Source organism: Euprymna scolopes, chromosome 29, assembly GCF_053919585.1.
Source record: "Euprymna scolopes isolate OS-2025 chromosome 29, ASM5391958v1, whole genome shotgun sequence".
Taxonomy (NCBI): Eukaryota; Metazoa; Mollusca; class Cephalopoda; order Sepiida; family Sepiolidae; genus Euprymna; species Euprymna scolopes.
Window position 1 is genome coordinate 79,912,809 of NC_136510.1, and position 11,719 is coordinate 79,924,527.

Here is an 11,719-nt window from a genome sequence, read left to right on the forward strand (position 1 = left end):
CTCACATGAAAATCAGCCAAATAATGAAAACCATTTAGTTGTGGGTATACGGTGTAAAGGAAGTTTGGTCGATATTTACGGATGCCTGGTATCACAGCCATGGCGTGAGCATAGATAAATATCTCCCAACTCTTAACAAAAAAATAAAATAAAAAATAAAGTAAAAGTTGTCAGTAATTAGCAATATGAAGACCAGTTTCAACATTTAATGTAGAAATTTATTGAAGAAAACATCACTTTTTTATTCATATCTATTTGTGCTCTGTAATTGCACAGGAGAAAAAAAAACGTGACATTTGTTTTTGATTTTGGAATTAAATGAGAGAGTTTTTCTGGACGGAGGAAATAATGTTCTTTAAAGAAATAGGGGCAAAAAAGAATTAAGTCTCTTCTTAGAAAAAATCAGATCCAATTAAGGGTAAATCCTTTCCATGCAAATATGTCGGAGTCAATTGTCCAAGAAGTTATTCTGCTCAACTCGAAAGACGAATAATGATGAGCGGCAAAATCATATTGTTCTTTTTAGCCGGGTTGTGTGTTTTTGCACCGTGTTGGTTAGCCTGAGGCCAAAGCCTCCAGGTGGTTTGCTGCCAGCCAGCAGGGAGAAAAGAGGCAGTTTATATTCGCACAGTCTTTTATATGCATTGGGTGGCTCCAGTGGAGCTGTCAGAAAAAGATTTGAGAAATGTGTTTTTCTTCGAACATTGACTGGATGGAAAGTGTTCACCCTCTGTCACGTGGTATGCTCTGTTTTATGTCCACACAAAAAGACAAAGTTTTACTTTTTATCTCCACACAATTTGCATGGGTTTATACGGCAAAATGCACGTAACAGAAATGTTATTTATTTATTTTAATGTCTCTAGCATACCGCTACAATGGCATGACTACCAAAAAAAAAAAAAAAAACATGATGAGAGAATGTGAGGTGGGCTCTGGACATATCATTGCCAATTGGAGGAACTTTATGAGAGACATTTTGCCGGGATTATTCCCTTAGGAATCCCCAACAGATTGGAGGCCCAGGTTATATGATGGAGATCAACAAGCCCATCTTTAATAGAGGAAAACATAACATCAGCAGACCCCTCACACCACTCTGGGTCTTCGGTCGATACAACCCCACTGAAAAGGAGGGTTTCTGGGTCACTTGTAGTGGCTGCTACGTAGCGGCCGGAACAAATTTTCATGAAGCTTAAGAATACTGATTTTTATGGACAGTGTCACACATAGTTTGGACATGGTTATTTTCTGAGGGGAAAAAGCAGTCATAAAACCATGTAAGCAGAAAACTGTAGTTCAATAAAACATTGTTAAAAAGAAGATTGAAATTCTCGTTCTCCGTGATAATTTTTCATGAAGAGAAATTAAGGTACATGATGTGCGCAAAGTCATGTTGGGTGATTTAACATCTCACAAGCACAGAATATCTTAGACACGTGTTGAACTGGAGAAATCTGAAGAGAAGCTGGTTTGATTTTCACGGCAAATCTTTATATAGAGATTTCTGGAACATCTTTATATAGAGATGTTCTGGAACATCTCTATATAAAGATGTTCCCTTATTGCGTGTGCGCGGATGGGCAAATCGCAACATTGTGTGCTTGCATGTTCTGATAAACGTGGGTGGTGAAATGGTGATTACTATGAAAACGTCTCTGCTGAAGATTTGTTCCAGCCATATATAGTAGTCGCTACACACTGTACCGAATTGCAATGCTGAAACCCTCTTTCCTATAATAAAAAAAATATGTGTATTTTAGTTTCAAGATGGGGAGGGAGTGTCAGCGCTTTAAATTGAGTTATCTTCCCATGACGTATCCAAAAAATTCAAAGATGGCTACCTTCAACGTGCTGTCATAAAAACGTGTTTTTCCGCTGCAAAAAAAAAAAAAAGAAAAAAGAAAAAGAAAAAAATAATACTCAATCAAATTAAGTGAATTTTTTTTTTTTTTCGGAGATCTTCAGTCCAAAGTGGATACATACAATATAACCTTTTTTTTGATATTTTCATTTTTTAATGTCTTCGTTTAACTGTACAAGTACCTTATTTTTTATTCAAAAATAAAATAAAATTTAAATTTAAAAACATGTTTTTTTCTCACCGGTTATTGAGAATCTTTAGTTACCATATTTTTCATGGACATGCTCTAAAAATGTTTCAAAATTATCTAGTAATCATCGACATGTCATCGACATCTCCAAACCATTGTGTAGAACGTTATCATTGTGCGCATTAACTAGTGACATCATTATTTCGTGTGCTTCCTATAGTTACTATGGAAGAGTATTTATACAGAAATTTATGAATAAATAAAATGCCCAATAAAAAATGGATAAAAAGCAATACAAGACTTACCTTTTGTAAAACAAATAGATTTTTAATAACAAACTACGCAAACGATGAAATTAATTTTAATTTGTTCTGTTGATGCATGTATCTAAAGATGTTGTGCGTACAGACCTCCATACTTTTTTTGGTAAAATGGAGCAAAATTTGAATATCACCGTCTGTCATTTTAAATAATCAAATCCAAACGGATTTTTTTTAGTCGATTTTTTTTTTTTTTTACATAGGGGTCACCACTTATCAAGGCCCGAGGGCCACTCAGGGATAAGGGTTATTGCGTGTACAGTAATCAATGAGATAGTATTGTAGTAATCATTAGTATTGGGAGTTTTGATAGAGTGTCTTACTTAAGGGGGTGGTTTGTCAGGAGTTTGTTTATGTTGGACTTGAAGACGTCCAAGTTGTAGTCAGGTGGGAAACAGGCAAGCGGCAGAGAGTTCCACTGGCGTGCAGTTCTAAGAAAGAAGCTTTGCTCATGGAATCTACATTTGGATTTAGGCACAGATAAAGAGTGGGGAAAATTATTGACAGTAGTTTCAGTCAGACGGGTGTTTCTCGTGAAAGATTGGCGAGGGGGGGACGAGGGATTGGAGCTCAGACGAGCACCTGACATGGAAATAACGATAAAACAGACAGGCTCGCAATGTCTCCTCTGTGGGAGAGAGGTTGTTTTTGTAATTTTTATTATCTCAAGAGTCATATGTTCTATTATATGAATATATTTTTTTTATTATTGGAAACCTGTTATATAAAAAAAAATCTGTTTAAACTTCATATCACGTAATATTTGAAATTAATATCAGTACTAGTGCACTTATTGATCCGTGCTGAAATTGAAATAATAACATTATTATTTAAAAAAGCCATTCTTAACATGGGGAGGGAGAGTGTTTTGTACCTATTCTATACTTTAACCTTACAATTGAATGAAAAAAAACATATAAAACTTTAAACTTGGAAATACGATTTAAAAAATAGCGCGGATCAGTAAGTGCACTAGCACCTTAATATCATTTAAAGCTTTTTAAAAATAATTATTTTTTAGAATTCTGTTTATTTATTTATTTATTTTTTAATTCAAACAAATATATTACCGATAAAAAAGAATTATCAGGAAAAAATGTTTATTTATTTTTTTAACATGATAATATTGATTTTATTTCCAATTTTATTTCCAACTTTAAGGTAAGTGAAAAAACAATGACGGTATTTTATATATATATATATATATATATATATATATATATATATATATATATATATATACAGTAGCATGGGTTCCCGGCGTTGCCCGGGTGTTTGGAGGTGTATGCTGAGAAAAAAAAAAGGTCAATTTTTTTTAACTTTGACCCCTATTATGACCCCTTAAAATTTATTGTTTTGGGCTCAAATCGAGTTATTAAGTTAGATCTATGTCCAAGGAACATATATCTAAAATTTCAAGTGTTTAGACCCAAAATTATTGGAGGAGTTTGGTAGAGTTCTCAAAGGTCAAATCGTTGAACTTTGACCGCTTAACAGCCAAATGTCTGGCCGAAAACCGATCATGTAGATTTTCCCAAATCTCACTGCCTTGTATATCAAATTTCGAGTCTGTAGACTGAAAATTAACAGATTATTGCGAAGGAAAATGTACACAGACAGACAGACACACAGACACGTTCACTTTTATAGATATATAGATTAGGCACCTCAAAAATTCAACACAGAATTAACCCCCCCCCCATGTGTAAGACAATATAACTTTATTATAAATTAATATATCAATATAACTTTTGTACCATTTAAAAGAAGGGCAAAATAAACTAGTAATAATTTAAAAAAAAAAAAAAAGAATTTTTTCATCGAACGAAAATAATGAAATTGTGAGACAAAAATCTTGTTTACATAATTGGCGCTTTAAAATAACATTCCCATGCAGTGAGCATTTCGAACGCGAAAACATACCCGTGTTTAATAAATCTAGCAAAAATCAACTAAGTCAGATTTTCGTGAAATTTTCGATACTTATCCATTTTAGAATGAAATTACATATAAAATGCAGTTTCCGTAAAATATACGAGGGGAAATATTTTTTTTAAGTGCGTGTCACTCCCCCGATTTATTTTTTTCGAAATTTGAACAAAATATATTTAAATCTATCGAAATTTCTATTTATTATGAAACAAGAGTTCCAATAAGTAAAATATTTATTTTTTTTTAAATTTAAATACACGTATTGAACAAAAATTTACCTTGAAGTTGCAATTAAAAAAAAACCCATAAATTTAATATAATTATGTTTTTTTTTATTTAAATAGCGTTTTTTCTAATTAATATATACTATAATCAGTTGAATTGCCAAGAACCTTCCTAAAAATTAATTAATTTTTAAAAGATTAAAACGATTAAAATTCCATTATTTCAAAATGTTCCGTTACAACATAGATTTTTAATTGTTTAAATTTTTTTTTTCAATATTAAGTTTTAATAGAAACATAACTCTTGCCAGCTATTTTACCGCCAAATTAAAACCGATTTAAAAATATTATTGTACAAATATTAGACATTTTATATACCGCCCCCTCATATTTTGTTTGTCTCTTTTTACCAAACAAAAGTATGGAAGCCGATGGTTACCCAAATAAACACTCCTAAAACCGTATATGATATTTAATATACAAATGTATATAATATTATTAATCATTAAACTATGTAGATCTTAAAACCTAACAAAATTATAAAAAAGATTAATTATTAATTTCAGTTTGAAGAAGATAAACAAAGGTTTTAAAAAGTCATTAAGTCGCTTCTGCTTTTCCATAGTTCGTATAGTTAACACAAGTCTGACGTCACAGAATCATGCTTTCTTTTATTCACATTGTTTCGCAGTCCCTAATATGTATAACTATTTTTTTTAATTATTTGATCTTTTCAGCTTAAAAAAATGTTGAAATTTTTATCGGCCTACATTTATTTTGTTTAATTTTCGTGACATGGGGGGGGGGGGTAGAACACCTAAAAAATTCCTCTAATATATTTAACGAAACCTACTTTTATTATGTAAGTTTATTTAATACTGAATAAATACGGAAAATTTTAGGAAAATCTGACAATTATTTGATTTTTGCTAGATTTTTAAATCATGGGTGTGTCTACGGCTTATAAAAACGTCACTACAAAGGAAAGTTGTTTTAAAGCGTCGATAATGCAAACCCGATTTTTGTCTCGTATTTTCATTACTTTTGTATGCTGTAAAAAGAGTTTTTAAAATATTAAATATTAGCAATTTATTTGAAGCTTCTTGTTTTAAATGGTAAAAAAGTTAGGATGATAATATTACATTGAATTACAGTTACTGGGGGGGGGGACTGTGGCGTGCATTGGAGGTACCTGATCATCCTAATGATCCCGATATCTATTTCAGTGTTTATTGCCACAAGTGCTAATCTAGGTGTATTAGAATTTGGGGGGAATTTTTGACACCCCTAATACGAAACTGCGAATAAAATATAAAAAACTTGTAATTTCTCTTTTAAAAGTGGATTGTTTATTTTCTTTATGGAATATACTTCCAGAAGAAACTATTAAACTTGTTTAAAAAATAATAGAAATATTATTTTTTATTTTTTAAAAAACAGTGTTTACAAAGTGCCGGCGCGCCTTCATGCAGCCATTTTTTTTACGTAATGAAATCAATTGAATTTTACGAGTTGTTTTTTTTCTCAATTTTTAAACTTTAAAAATCTATCAAAATTTTTCTATTGGTTAAATTTTTATGATATTTTCAGGGTCAATATGAAATTTTATGCTCTTTCCAATAAACCGAATATAATATTTTAGACAAACGTTTTTTTTAATCACCCCCCCCATTTTCAAATGTCTATTAAAACTTTAATAATTAATTTATGTACCAAAGTTTTATATATCACAAATTGAAGATAAAAGATCGATAAATAATATATCTAAATTTAAAAGAAAAAAAAAGTGTTTCTTTTTAGAAATTTACCTGTAAAGTCCGAAGTTTAAAACCTTTTTTTTAAAAAACCTCGTTGTTTTTTTTGTTTTGTTTTTTTAAATGAAACCTTGTAATCTTCTTATATTGTACAGAAAGTTTCGTTTTATTACGAAAATTATTTCTATTTCATTCAATGTTTTTTGGGGTTTTTTTTTAGATATTAAAAAAAAAAAATTCACTCCATAAAGTGGAAATTAAATATATTAAATCAAGAACTCTTGTATTTTTTGAGAAAAAAAAAAAAAAAAATTCTTGAACTAGTTGGTTTTTTTTAAGGCAAAAGATTATAAATAAAATGTGACTAGTTTTCAGGTATGGAGGCACAAATTTCTTTACGCGCAAAGTTAGATGGCTAACGCGAACGTGTGGTTTTTACTTCATTCTGTCCATCCGTAATTCAAAACAATAAAAAAAAAACTACTTCCGGTTTTAAATAAAAACGTAAAATGTTTGCATCATGGCGGGTTTTTCAAATAGGCGTTTAAAAAATTCTTTTATTTAAAAAATAAATGGATCTTAAAATATAAATATGGATAAATTCTTAACAATGAAGAATTCAACTACACATTGATTAGTAATTTTTATAGGTAAGTGTTTTTTTGGAATTTATATCGATTTTTAATAATCGACCTAAGTTAAATTTCGTTTATTTTCTTCAAATCTTTTAAAGAAAACCGATTTAAAAAAAAGAAATATTGCATAATTTGCTATTAAACCTGTTATTTTTTTTTTAATTTGGTCTTTGCTCCTTTAATTGGAAAAAAAAATTAGGGTTTGAATTACATTTTTCGAGTAATTATAAGCTTGGAAAGACAGGGGGACGAATTATTCAATATTTTTTCACGCATTCGTAAGGTCAGTTTCTGACACACCTAGTACTAATCTGAACAGTGAACTTGCACTAATTTTTCTGTTTTCCTAGGCCCTATAACTATAATCTCTGGCCCCCAAAAAGATATCCAGCGCGCAAAAAAACAAACAAAAAATAAATATAACAAAATAATCCACGCTACCTGAAACGCGCTGCGTACAACATCAGAGCCGATGCGTATATCCCTATGGGGGCCTCCTCACTTGTGTAAGTCCACCAAATTGCCGCCATCTTGTTTAAATCGAAACAGAAAATTACCGCCCTTTCAACCCTCTTGTGTCTTACGATCACTTTCATCAAATTCTATTTATTATTTTCTTTAATAAATAATGTTCTAACCTATCGATTTTGATAAATTTTGGATATAATTATCTTAAAAATACGAGGAATACGTAGATATCCTTGTTTTCATGTGAAATTCAGTGTTACGATTTCCGAACGTCAGGTAGTTGGATGACCTCCCCCCCCCTATAAATGCGTGTGTTACACTTTCTTTTTTTTTTTGGCGTGCGCGAGCCTTTTCTAGTCTCACACAAAAACACGCGTTCACATCTCAAACCATATTTCTTGTCATATACATACGCGCACACAAACATATACGCGCACGTCCACACACGTACATATATTCACGTTCGCGTGGATACACTCACATTCATGTGTATACACACACACGCTAATGTACACACATGTACTCACATATACGCACACACGTACGCACACATGGGCAACGTCACTTCCTCTTTGAAGGAAATCCACACATGCACAAAAGACCACTGGAAACACCTAGAGCAATAAGCAGCTTTTTTCTTTTCGGACCAGCTTCCGAGCTGAGCGGTCTACGGACCGACAGCGTGCCTTTTCGGCAGGCGCACACATGCGCGTGCCTCACGCCACTTGCTACTATGTGGGAAAAAAAACTAACAGACCGTACATACACTTTATACGCTTTCTCTCTCCATGAACTAGATTGACTTTCTCTCTATCTACAACTTGTGCCAGAGAACATCACCGCATAGCTGACTGCTAACATGGCGCACAGTTTAATTGATGTCAACCCTCTATCTTTGTCTTTATCTACATGCTGGATCATCATTCCAATTTTCACTACATTACTCACTTCTCTTTCCACGTGCGAACAAACGATAGTGACCTGAACGTGAGATGAATACACATTTCCTTTTTCCTTCTATACTACCAGCCCCACAACAAACGATGGTTACACCCGCACGGACATGAACACGGGTTATATCTAAAACATTCATTCTTTCAACAGTAAATGAACAACACGTTTATCTTATCCAGCAATTGAGTTTTTGTTTCCTTCATTCCATTCGTTTCATTATTTTCTTTTGTAACGGGATTAGGATATATATATATCCTAGTCCTCTACAAACGATGGTGACCTTGTTATTTTAAAATGAAATGGATGCGTTTGAACGAAACACTAATACACACACTCACTTTCTCTCTCTCTACAACAATACACTTTCCTTCTCACCAGCTAACAACGAGAGACGCACGCCAAACTATAGACTTTCCCTCTCACCAGCTAACAATGAGAAACGCACGCCAAACAATAGACTTTCCTTCTCACCAACTAACAATGAGAGATGCACGCCAAACTATAGACTTTCCTTCTCACCAGTTAACAGTGAGAGACGCACGCCAAACTAAACACATGTTGTACCCTTTTCTTTCATTTATTTCTTCACAAAATAAATTCCTGTTCGTTTAATTCAATTTAACACACCATTCGTTTCTTCCTCAAAGCAATTCATTATTCCTAATTTGCACCACCTCAACAAATTGGTGACACACGAACGTGAGAGGAACACACATTTCCTCATATAACTACAAGTCCACAACAAACCGGCGACCACGACGAGACGTGAAACGAACAAGCATGGTGACCCTACCTTTTTGAAATTAATTGTTTTGAGCGAGATGCGCGTTTTATTTGATAACGAAAAAAACGAACATTTCAACAAAGAAAAACAAGTGAACCACTACCGACAGGAATAACTACTACAAACAACAATGACGAAACCCCTCGTCAGACTCGGTACTCTGCAACAAACGCGAGGAGCAAAATCACATAGGCCTATGACTTTGCTAGCATATATCCAAGATCACTATCCAATCAACCACTACCCGCCCCCTCATATTGATACTAAATCAACAACTGCATCCAGTACTTCTGCCTCTACTACTTTTCCAACTAAAAAGTTTCTCTTTAAAAAAACTAACAAAAGTTAAAAAAGAACTTTCTGTCCTGAAAAAATAATTCAATAATACAAAACGTAAGTTCAATACCAGGACAACAACAACAACAAAAATTAGTAACAGCTGAATACAAACTCCAGATCTCCAACAAAAAACTGCATGTACTACAAGAAAAAGTAAGAGAAGCTGAAATTAAAAATTTGGATAAAATTGTTTTAAGAAGTCTGTATTATAGTTGTATCCTTAGTGATGTAATTTAGTCAGCTTTCTTATGAAGACTATTTACCATATGCTGGAGGAACTTTTCTTTTTTTTTTTCTGACAGTCGATGCAGTGCTAAAGGCAGAAACCGCAACCACAACATATGATGCCACAACACAGGATGGGATACATATTAATTGCCTTTTACTTACAACATCCGACTCTGCTCATCTTGTGTGTCTGGAACACTTGCCAGGTGGCACTGCAGTCGATTACAAACATATTTATTCAAGCATCAGGTAGTTGACCAAAGTTTATTTAATAATGACTGGTCATTGTGTTGATGACTTGTTACAAAAATTAATCACTAAAATAAACTGCCCATTTACTGATCGAACTCCCGTTAACCATGCCACATGTCATTTGCTGAAGAAGGCGTGGAAGAAGTTGAGCTTAACTGTAATACACCCACCAGAGGTAGTTTCCCGTGCAATCTGAAAGGTTTTTGCAGACTGTGAAATTCCTTGTCTGAATGATATTCTTCCGGGTGGCGAGTGCCTAGCATGGAAAATTATGTTAGGTATGAATTCCCTTCAATACAGCGACAGAAAAGGAAATATGGCATTTAAAGTCTTTTTGTATGAATTAGGCCATAAATTGTCCCTAATTCCTAGATTTCGAGGGAATCACATTCACATAATTTTTCATTTAGGGGCTATTTATTTTAAATATGAAAATTTGAAATCATTTTTGCAAGGTTTGTTGAACAAGAATCATGACAAAAAATCTGCAAAGAGCATTTTGGGAGGAGATGGCTGTGGTAGAATTTCAAATACTGGACGTCATCGGTCAGCTGTTAACATTTTATACCTGAAATAAAAATAGACATCCAATTTCTCAAAATATGGATATCATTAAAAAGGTTATAATAAATTAAAGGTACAATTCCAGGACCCTTACAGCATCTTATTTCGAATACATGATTTTTTTTTTTTTTGGACATCCTTTGCTGGAAATGGAAAACGTTGCTGAATTCATAATGATTCCTACTATTATAATCTTCTTTAGTAAAATGATGGAAACCACTAAGTGAAATAGTCTGTGCGTTAAAGAGGCAATATGAACATTATTTACGGTAGTAATTTGATGCAGTCATGTCATCAGCAAGAGACCACACAATGCTGGTAGAAAGCTACATTGGCGAATTTTGTGAAAGAAAACGTCTTGCACATAATTCACATGTTAGTAGCATTGGCAATTTGATGAAGGCAAAACATAATCCAGTCAGAAAATTCGTCAATGAGATTGAAATTGGCAATTCCTTGTAGCAGGCAACTTTTGGAGTTTTATCAGTTTTGAGAAAAAACAAAAACAAAAAACAATGTACAAATTGCAAAAGGAATTTCTGAGAAGAGGTCTAAAAAAGAAGCAGTAACCTGAAGGAAAATACAGCCATGCTGCAAGGCCTTGAGGTACATATTTGTTTCAAATTTGGAAATTATTTTCTATTTAATTGAAATGAAATCATAAAATTATAAATGTTCACCACCTTTAAATTAAGATGTAAATAATTATACATTTATTTTTTAAAGGATTCATCATTTCCTTACTGCAAAGACAATTTCCCTGATGCATCAGACGAATTGCTGATCGATCTGCAAGGAATATATACTCATTCATGGGAAATTGACGGCGACAATTTTACATGCGATATTCGTTTTCAGATTACTCGAAAACCTTTAAATGCCATCAAAAATAATCTTTTTTAATTTATACTAATTTCAACAGGACATGTAAACACATGTTTTCACCTGAAATGCGTCGGGTTAAAACATCCCCAATCTACACAAGCACAATGAAAAATATATAAATGTTTATACATTTACATATCTACAATCTAAATGTCCAATTTGGCTTATTTGTTTGTGAAAATTTGGCTTTAATTTGGCCTTTTTTGGCTTTTTTTTTTTCTGAAAGACTTAGTCTCAAATATTTGTAATATTCTGGCAATCCTGGGGACGATGCGCTATTGTATAGAAGCACCTGAATCAATTTTTTTGGTTTTCAGTTTGGAGAT